This window comes from Protopterus annectens, chromosome 7.part0 (genome assembly GCF_019279795.1).
Source record: "Protopterus annectens isolate FY-2018-M chromosome 7.part0, PAN1.0, whole genome shotgun sequence".
In the NCBI taxonomy this organism is placed as follows: Eukaryota; Metazoa; Chordata; order Ceratodontiformes; family Protopteridae; genus Protopterus; species Protopterus annectens.
The window spans coordinates 1,496,884,699-1,496,896,279 of NC_056739.1; positions in this window are offsets into that span (position 1 = coordinate 1,496,884,699).

Below are 11,581 nucleotides of genomic sequence, written 5' to 3' on the forward strand. Positions count from 1 at the left end.
TCAACAGCATACGTATGTACCTTGTTATCCTGTGTGAAGAGAGATATACAATGTGTGAACTCTATTTATGTTACAGCCCTAAGACTGCATGGTCCACTGCTATACCATAGCTGATATTCTGTTAAAGCAGTTATATGGGTACACTGCTGTGTTCGGGGTGGGAGAACAACAGCACATGATCATGCTTGGGTAGACAGTAGTCGAAATATCATGTGGTCCACTATATAACATCTCCCTTGCCTGATGTTTTGAATATTCCAAACATGAGGCCTAGTGAAAATTAAGGAAAACATACTATTGGACTGGGTTTCAGTTGTCCCATGTGGATGGGAACTCTGACCAAATAGCCCACTATATTTTCTTGCATAACAGCAGCAGCTCTATACATATGATATCTTATTTTAGTAATCCTTACAATTAGTGTGTAAGTTAGAGACTTACCTTGAGAATGCAGCACTTGGCAGAACTGTATTTCAGGGCTGATTCTGTGCAATGCAAATGATACACAGCCAATACATGGATAGGTACAGATTGTGTGGCTGGCATCATCTATTTTATTATATGTATGTGAATGGGAGTAAGGTATCAGACCCTGGGGCCCTAGGTTGTCAGTGAATGTGCTATGCTTTGTCTCTTAGCCAATGCCAGGGTGTACTGGGCATGCCTACATCTGCTACAGGGACATCATTAGGGGGCTCCTCCTCCAAGTCCTCCTGTGAGTGTGGCTGTGGTGACCTAGGCACTGGTGGTGGTGTGTGTATCCCTTCCCTATGCTGATCCTGCCACAGCTGCTTCCACAGGATCATATTGTGTAGCATGGCACATACTGTGAACATATATACAGATGTGGCTGGAGAGTACTGCAGGGCTCCACCAGATATATTGAGCCACCAGAACCGTGACTTCAGCAACCCAAACACATGCTCTATGATGTTCCTAGTTTGTGTGTGCCTCATTATTGCATTCTTCCGTGGGTATGTGTGCATTTATGATGGGTGTCATCATCTATGGCTCCAGTGTATAGCCAGCACCCCCCAGTAAATGGCCATGTGGGATGTCCTCCCTAGCAAATATCTGGTACAGCTGTGATGAGTGCCAGATATGGAAGCACAGCTCCCCACCTAGTTGGGTTTTACCAAATAATGTAAAACAAAACCAGACAACAGAAAACTAAATTAAGTGGGGGGTTATGCCCCTACACTCCCACACCCCCCAACTATATATATATATATATATATATATATATATAAATATATATATATATATATATATATATATATATACTAACACCAGGATCGCACTACATGGCTGGCAAAACTGGATGTGGAATTAGCATTTCATCTCTTTCCTGTTTCTAAACAAGATTGTCTCCTACTGGGCATGCATTTTAAGGAAGTTATTATTTAGACATGGCCATGCTCATGAGCTGTGCTATGGCATTTGTCACCTTTGAAAAGTTCAGCATGACATTGCAGTGGTGCTGGAAACAGGAAGCACTCAGGCAGCACACAGTGCATGACCTGGATGACTGTTTGATTGTCGGGGAAAGAGAACAAGAGACAACAAGGGATTACATTTTTTCTGGAATTGTGTCACCTTTTTGGTGGGTGTTTTGCTGAGTCTATATTGTGATGTTAAAACATCATCACATTAAACACCTCAACACTAATAAGTATTCAGCAAAATTCAGTTCCGTGATTTGCTGAATACTTATCGGGCAAATAAATACTTGCCCTGCAACAACGGAACTAATTCTACCTAAACCAAACCCACCCATGGGGGGGCTGTGCCCCTCCACTCCTGATGTGAGGGACTGTGCCCTCCACACCCCACTAACTAAATATACCAAGTCTGAGATTGCACTACAGTGGAGAAAAGGGCAACATTGTGTAGTTGGCCAACTACATCTTTGCCCTTGAAGTATTCAGCGAATTGCAGAAGTGATCTTCACTGAATACGTGTCGGCATTGAGGTGTTTGATGTTATGGCATGTGAACATCGTAATATAGACCCCTTTAGCTTATGATAAAATTGAAGGCCTGGTAAAGTTACTTATGTTCCTAGGTCTTGAGGTAGATGTAGTTTCCTTCTCAACTGGATTGCACTGAGCTAAGTTGGGACAGTTAATTTCCTGTATTGCTGCTTTATTGTCCGCCAATAAAACCATAATGAGAGAAGTTATGGGACTTTTGGTCTGGTTAAATTTGCATGTTGAGCAGTAGCCCTTAGAAAGACATTTATACATTCTCTAGCTAATTTGTTATGTGGAGGGTGGGAAAAGCACCACTGAGTTGGATTATTATGAAAATATAAGTTGACCTGTGATTATGGTCTACCTTTCTGTTAAACTTTAATAATATTTCATTTTAGTAAGATGATTGTGTTACAGATGACACTTTAGAGTTGTTTGCAGATGCAGAAGGGGGTTATGGCATGGGTTCACACATTAAAGAACTTTGTGTTTCTGCACCTTGTCTAACTAAATGGCCCTCTGACAGGAAGAAGGATATTACATTTTTAGAACTTATGCCCATTTAGGTAGCAGCAGTTTTTGGCAGGATGAGTTACACAATGAGAAAATTATTTTTTTTGCTCAGACAATCAGGCAGTCATGTGAGTATTGACTAAAAAGGTCTTCTAGGTGTATTTCATTTCAGTCAGTCTTAAGATTATTAGTCCTTAACATTCCATGTATTCATTTATCTTTCCCAAATGAACATATTGCAAGAGCCTGTAATATTTTTAGTGACACTCTTTTCTTGTCTGCAGTTCTCCAAATTTCATTGGCTGGCTCCAAAGGTGTCATGTTTACCCACACAGATTCCAGCCATTCTGTGGATGACTGGAGAAGAATAACACTTTTTGTGATGAATTTCTTGGGTTCCCAATACCAAGAGATTATATGAATTGTATCATTAAGATATTTTACCTAAACCTCCCAAAGGAGGGGCGGGGGAGAGAGAGAGAGAGAGAGAGAGAAAGAGAAAGAGAGAGTGGTCAACTTGCCTTATTATGTGTTATTAAACATCTTGATGTCTAAAGAATGAAGTACCTAGAACAGTAAAGGCACATATAGCTGCTTTCAGACCTTTTGTGAGTTTCTGGATATCAGGATGTTATTAAATGCTTGCTGGTGAATAGGTTGCTGAAATGTTGAAGCCACTCTGATACATTCCAGCTATTCTATGGATAACTGGAAAAGAACAACACACTTTTTGTGATGAAATTCTTAGCCTCCCCAAACCAAGAGATTATATGGATCATATCCTTTAGATGTTTTGCCTGAACCTCCCAAAGTAGGAGAGAGAGAGAGAAAGAGAGAGAGAGAGAGAGAGAGAGAGAGAGAAACCATCTTCCCTTATTGTGTGTCATTAAGCATCCTGCTGTCTAAAGAGTGAAGCACCTTGACCAGTAAAGGCACATCTAGCTTCATTTAGTCCTTTTGTGAGTTTCTAGATTTCAGGATGTTACTAAATGCTGGCTGGTGAATAGATAGCTAAAAAGGTTGGGATATAGTCAAGGGAATTGTTACTAATTCATGACACCCAGTTGTTCAATCTCTGTTGAAAACCATCCTAGGGGTGTACACGCAACAACAAGTGACTATCATACTTTTCACCTAGTTGTATGCAGGAGCTTTTCACATTAGTGAATTGTTGGAAACTTTAAAATGGTTCAAGGTTTATATTATTGATGATGCTGTTTTAGTGTAGGTTGTTAGACCCAAAACAGATCAGGTGGGTGTGGGTCATCAGGTGATTTTAGATAGATCTCCAGTCCCTTTGCTTTGCTGCCACTGTTGGAAATTACTTTGTGAAGGCTTTCTTGTTCTCTTAAAATTTATATTTTAGCATTTGTTTTCACAAACGGGGCACTGTTAGTACCCAAAGATTTAAATACTTGCTTACACAAAGAATTAGCTCACAATGGCCTGCCATAGAAGGATTATTCCTCTCAATCCATTTGTATGAGATAAAGTACTGATTTAACATGTGAAGGTCAGTCAGTAGGAGTAATAGAGAAGGTAATTTAGTAGAAGTAATCAAGATGAATATCTGATGGTCGACATGAAACTTTGTATCTTATAGCAAGCAGACTGGTATTTTCATTTGTAGGAGGCATTATTCGATTCAGATCTTATTATTTTGTCTCACTTCAGGTAGTCTGTGTGTGTTGCTAATTAGACATTCATTTGTTTACTGGGAGGCCATCAGAGGGAAATTCATAGAAGAGGCTCACTCTTGGGTCTGGATCCATGTAGATGAGATATAATCTGGAAACATTTTGGCATCATGATCTGGGATTAACTATTGTAAATACTGCAAAAATGTATTGTTAGGGAATTAGGTCATTTAATGTAATTAGTCAAAGAGTTATAGTAAAAAGACAATCCAAACATTAATCCAACCATCCAACAAACCAAATTTATTAGTTTAATGCTTTCATCCTAAAACAGAAAGTACTTAATCAGAACTAACTCACTTAATTATGCAGTACATTTTATAACTTAGCAATCACATGGCCACGGTATAATAATTCAAGCATAAACAATCAAGTGCATTATAAAAAAAAAATACATGAACTGAATTACATATATAAAATACTTCAATATGAATAAAAAAAGTAAAATATAAAATTAAATGTCATAAATATTCACAAATAATACACCTTCTGTGAAGATAATACAATTCAGCATTTTGCAACTCCAAAACACTGTTTACAGAAATGCACTCATTAAATCCAGGTGTGAAATGGCATTCAACTTAAGTTGTCAAAATGATTTTAATTCCAAGCTTTTACACCAGTATATTTTAGAATGCTTCCCAGCACTGCAAAATAAAAAAAAAACATGCTTTCCAAACAATTTAATGTATTTTGGACAGTGTGTTATTACTATTTTATTAAATAATATTGTATCAGTGTTCATATATTATTTTCTTAGGGACCTTTCTGTCTTCCATATGTAGTATGCTTCAGGAAAAAAATGTAAAATAAATCACAACTTTTGCCACAATTATAATATTGGGTAAAATGAATATTTTTTATCATATTTGTTAATTTAATCTCTTCTTCTTCTTCTAAAACATATTTACACTAGTTACAAAGCCATCATCTGTCTTTACTCTTCTTGGTTTTGTTTTTGGGTTTAGTGTAATGTATATATCATATCCTTTCCATTCTCTCTTTAATATTCCTGTTCCTTTTGAAAGTCTATCATGTTTTTTTCTCCACTGATGGAGTATGATTCATGAAAATATGAAAATACATTCCAATTTGTTTGTGTCAGTGTTGTGGCTCAAAACCATTGACATCTCAAAAACTCCATCTTACCTTATGGTAGTTGCCTTAAAACTAACTCTTTTTCTAATAACGGTATCTATTTCACACCTTTATCTTCCTAATTACATCAGATATTTCATTTAACAAGTATGAGGGGCCCATCATTTGTAGAAACATCTTGGTATACAAATTCAGTTCTTTTCAGAAAATTTCGATATCAGACATATTTCTCAATACTCCCTCTTATAAGACCTCTCTTAAGTCATATTGGATAATTACTCATACAATGCAGATATAAGTTTTAAAATTATAGTTTTTTTCTGTAAATATTGGAAACATTCCTAGAATAATTGTAAGTAAAGTTCCAAAATGTAGGTGTCGTTTGCATAGATTACAAAAAAATTGTTTAGTTTCTCCTCCACATCATTCCAAAAAATACAGTTGTCATTCAGGAGCCTAACATACAGGTTCTATTTTGGTACAAAGTTAAATTTAAATTAAAAAAAAAAAAAAAAAAAAAAAAACCTTTGCTTCCAGACCCACATAACTAAATATGCTTAAAATGGGCCTCAGGCATACCCCATAACACTCCTCTGCATTGCTTATAATATTCCTCTTGAAAGTTAATAAAATTATTTTTCAAGATAATATCCATTAATTCAAAGCTGTCAAGAATTCACTAAATATTAAGGCTTCTCTGAATTATATTATCTTGTAAAGTGGGGAATATGGGAAGTTAAGTCAACTGCATTGATAGTGATTAAAATTAATCTGTTCACATACCACTATAAATACTATCAAAAGTCCTACAAATCATTTAATATGATGGATGTACATAAAAAAATTGTAAATTGTGGCACAAAAGATGTGATTTATTTAAAGAGATGTATTTTGTGTGAAGCATACTACATTGGGAAGACAGAAAGATCCCTAAAAAAAGACGTTATGAACAGTATTACAATATTAATAAACAAAATAGTAATAACATACTATAAAGTTAAATGCCTCTGTCTTCATGGACATAATGATTTAATTTCTATAAACAGTGTTTTAAAACTATCCCCAGGATTCACGAAGCTCCATGCAAGAATAAGACTATTCTTGCATGGAGTGGTTTGTGTCCATTTAGAATAGCAGCGCGCCTTGCATATGCATGAACAGGATGCTATTTAATCTAAACAGACACGAACCAGGAGCGGGCGCAGGGGGCATGTGTCAGCTGTGCCTGCACATGTAACACACCACATTCACTCAGAAAGTGCCGTACGGCACTTTGTGACACAGATGAGTGTCAAGTTATATAATATTAGAGCCTGGCTCTAATATTATATAGTAAACGAGTGTCCATAGACAGTGAAGTGTCAGTTGGTAACATTTCAGTGTCTGAGGACACTGAAAAAAAAAACACAAACACCTAGAAGGCAGCAGCCTTCAAGTGGACACCCTCAAATGTATGCACTCTTGCCCTACATGCAAGGAAGCAGTAGGGCAAGAGGAAAGCAATTAAAATTAAAAAAATGTAAGTTATTTTTTTCATCAAATAAATCTGAAATTTAAGTGGTGCGCAGCTTGTTTGCATGGTGCGCTGCTATGCTTAGCCTGGCTGAAATCCTGAAAATGATAGACAAGTGCTACTGTGATAAAAAACGTCATCAAGCTGCTGTAGCATAGGGGTACTGCCATGGTATAGCATGTAGAACATGCTTGGTTTGAATCCCCCCACCAAGTTATTTAATAAACTTTTAAGGAATTTAAATGTTAGATGTCAGTCATATGGCTCACATATAGCACAGTAGGGGGTGGGAATATGTAAAATATAAATGTAAAAAATAATTTATAAATTTAATGAAAAAAATAGATTTAAGCAATGCATTGCTAGTGTAAACATTGCTTACCAGCTTTCAGCTCTGCTTACCTGGTGTAAGCATTGCTATGTAAATTTGCAAGGAGCTAAGCATAGTTCAGCATATTAAAACCGGCCAATCAAGAAAAAGTGTGGGAAAACGTCCCTATTTAAGCCACACAGACAGGAATACAGCCATAACCATTTGGGATTGCTCACAGCAGGACCAAAATGTTTGGTGTTGGTGAAGGTGTTCACTTCCGAGCACAACATTGGGGCATCCAGGAGTCCAGGCTCATGGTTGGGCTCCTAGTAAATAAAACATGATATCAGGCTGCTGCAGGGCCAGTTCCAGGGCTTGCAGTACAAAGCAGAGGCCTGGAACCAGCTTGCACGTGATCTCACCAGTGCCACTGGCATACCCCAGATTGGTGAGCAGGTATGTTACCACCATAATGACCTGAAGTGGAAGAGGGATGCACTCTTGGACCAGTGGATCCAAGAAGCCTGAGTGCAGGATGTCCCACCTGTCTGTAATTATGCAGTCTTATGTATCTCTAAGTATGGAAAAAGTTCAACTTGTGACTGTGCAGGTGTGATTAATGTGTGATGTCTTCCCATACATCTGCTGCTGCTGTGGAGATATCCCAGAATGTTGAGGCTCATGCCCAGGGACTGGCCTGGCTGCATCGGCAGTATGGTGAGTACACAATACCCCCTAATAATAGCAGTAAGAAATCAAATTTATAGTAATGGTAGTACCACCTGTATATATAATTGTGCTGTAAAGGTCAGGAATAAATGCCTGTGTCAGGCTGCCAGTGTTGCAATGGAGTATTCCCAGCTGCTGTGTAATACAGATGTCAGTAGCAAACAAGGTACAATATGCAGGAGAGGAATATTAGAATATGTATGAGAGTGTCTGAGTGAACCTGCCAAGAAAGTGCCATGTCAGGGCTACTGTATAAGTTAGAAATGAAAAGCATCCCCCTGTGCAAATCATGCAGGAATAGTAATTGTGGATTTCTGAGTTGTACACAAATATGTATGTCAAAACTAATAAAGGTGATCCCAAACACTGGTGTGTGTCATCTCACTTGTACCTGAAAAATAGAAATGTGTATGTCCTGCAGAATACATTAACTGAGGTGAACTGAGTTAGCACTGCTTGTCTGCATAGTTTAGAATGGGCATGTCAAATAACTGAAAAAAGCAACAGTGCATATTGCCATCAGAATGTGTTTTACTTGTTTGTCTGCCAGCAGGGAATTGTGCTAACCTTTCAATTTCAGCTGTATGTAGCTGTGCATGTACTGCAAAATGTATAAGGCTAACAGGTGCAGACTTAAAACCTACACTGTGTACACTGGAATCTAAATTGCAGTATATAGTTGAGAAACAGTCAAATGTGCAATCCAGCTAATGTGCACATGTTTCACAAACAGTGACATCAATGTCTGTTGTGTATGCATAATTTGTAGTGAAAATGGGAAACAAATAATGCAATATGTCATAATAAAAGTACTGTGCACAAAAATATGTACTAGATAGAAATGTCACAAGCAACACACAACACCTCCCCAGTAGCTCAATCTGATAAGGACTAGGTCTGTAGTTCCATTTTGCACACACACCACGGTTCAAATTCAGGGACCGCTACTAACATCTCAGTCTGGTTCTACAGCTGTAAACTGCAATCTGAATAGAAAAAGTAATGTACTGCAACACATAACATTTTCCATACAGGGCACACAGGTAAAGAAATCTGAATAGAAATACTAGTATAATGTGTATAACTATGAAAGGTGTAGAATTGCTGTGTTGATCAGCCCTAGTCCTACAAATAGATGCAAGCTACACATCCATACTCTGCAGTCTGGCCCAGGGAAGCCCATCAAGTGTCACGTTGTCATGGATAGTTTCCCCAGTCGCCAAGAAACCTGCACACAGAGAATGTCACAGTAGATGAATGTGAAAGGCACAACGCACACTCCAGGGCTTGCAACTAATATGTGAATATGAAATATGTGTAGAAATAGCAATGTAATGTGCACAGAGTTCATCTGCACAAGGCCCACAGATAAAGAAATTGGTATAGAAACAGGTCTGATGTGTATAACTAAAATAAGGGTGCAATTACTCTGTTGATATCTATAGCTGTTGCTGTGCTGTAGCAGCCCCATAGCCCAAGTAGAGTGCAAGTGTGGTCAGAATGTAGAGTAGTGAATAGTAGTGTACTGACAAATATACTTGATAGCAGTTGTCAATTGAATCTGTTCCTTTCCCCCACCACTCAACTGATCCAACCATCACACTGAAACCAACATGGGGATGTTCCTAAACAAACCTATACTGTTGGGACTGTTGTTTAATTTGGTTTATCATTGTTTAAACTGTGTGCATACTAATATTCCCTGTTGAATAATCATTGTATTGACATACCACTAACTGGCATGCTGTTGCAACCCTGAATGCCATTCCATATATGCATGGGTTCTGTTTGCTATGGCACTGTTATAAGTACACTGTGTTGGGTAAATGGGAATATCCATGCATGCTAGTTTGACTAATGTTGTAATGTGTTGTGCTTGACTAACCAATATTCATTGTTAATTTCCACACCATAGCACATATGGGAAGGGAGATCCCAGCGGATCTGCCTCTCCCACCCCACCTGGCCGAGGCACCGGGTCCCAGCACGTCTGGGACCCAACCCAGACCTCCCTCATCTGCTGGTCCTGCACAAACCTTGGGTAGAACTGCTGCAGGAAATGGGGCTCACCCCCCATGCAAGTGTGTGTGGTGTGGATGTTGTCACCTGGGACAAGGTCTGTGGCATGGTGTGCAGTGTCCTCCAGATGGAGCTGGATGACCACCTGCACCAGGTAGAGGGAAGGCTGGCACAGCTAGAGGGGCAGGTGGCCCCTCCAGCCCAGCCCCCAGCACAGCCACCTTCGGGCTGTGAAGGAGTAGTGGTGACTGCCAACGGGTGGGGACATCAGTGGCATTACTACCATCTGGGGGGCTCATGAGCCTCGGATTCCCAACCACCCTCCCCGTCAGGGGTTTTTACTCCCTCATATGTTATACACCACCCTTGTCTGCTATCTTGTCTGTCTTGTCTGTCTGCAAATGCAACCTCTCCTGCCAAACCTCCCTCACCACACTTACTTATAATCCTTCCTTAAAATCCCACTCTCACCTTAAAAAAAAAAAAAAGGGCATCTGTCCCACAAAAAAATCACGTCCCATACATAGCTCTGCATTTCACCCAGAGACATGTACCCATCACACAATCTAACCCTACCAATCATCCATATTGTATGATGCCCACACACCTCCCTGTAGGTAGTGAGGCTCCAAATTCTAAATTGCCCACATTGAAAGCAGCTGTTGCTGCTAAAGAAATGGACAGCTATGGTCCTTTCCTACACCCGTCTTGCACATCCCTACTTGATTCTCCACTTGTTTGCCCCCTGCTTGCCCCAATTTCACCACTTTCCTATCTCTCTTTTTTCATTTCTTTATTTGAAATTAGTGTGGGTTTAAGCAGCCGTAATCAGGAGTAAGCTAAGATAAGCTCACGTAAGCATGGCTTAGCTCTGCGCAAACCCATCTTACAACTGCTTTAAAGTACCTTAATCACTCTATCTCCAACATCCTCTGTTCTGCCCAGCAGCAAAACAATCAGCCCTTACAAGTCTCAAACCCAGGACCCTGCACACTATATCCAAAGTGATTTACCATTAAGCCATTTCAGATGTAAACAAACTGGCTGTTTTCTCAAACATTACTTTACTTTTTTACTATCATCCAGCACAGTCATTCAACAGTAGGGGAGATGTTTTTATATATGTAGATGTGTATATATATATATATATATATATATATATATATATATTTATATATATATAAATATATACATATATATATATATATGTCTCTCTCTCTCTCTCTCTATATATATATATATATATATATATATATATATATATATAAAGATCTATATCTGTATATATACATATATTTATAGATATATATATAAAAAAAAAAACAAAACACACACACATATATATATATATATATATATATATATATATATATATATATATAAATGTGTATTGCATTTGCACATTGGATACACACTCTGAACCTCTCACTGCAAAACAGCTGACCAAAGACACTATTAATGGGGATTAAGCGGCCCAAAATAAGTACCTCTTTTAATTATTGATATCATCCCCTTCTCCACAGCTGAACAGATCTGCCTTGCAACATAGTAACCAACACTTGCAAGTCTCATACCCAGGACCCTACACAACATAGCCACAACAAGGTAACAGTAATCTATATCAGCTGTACGATGTCAGGATATCAATAACATATTCTGCAGAACAGTCTGTCTACCATAGGGAATGTACAATGTGGAAGCAGTAAACATTCCAATGATACACACAC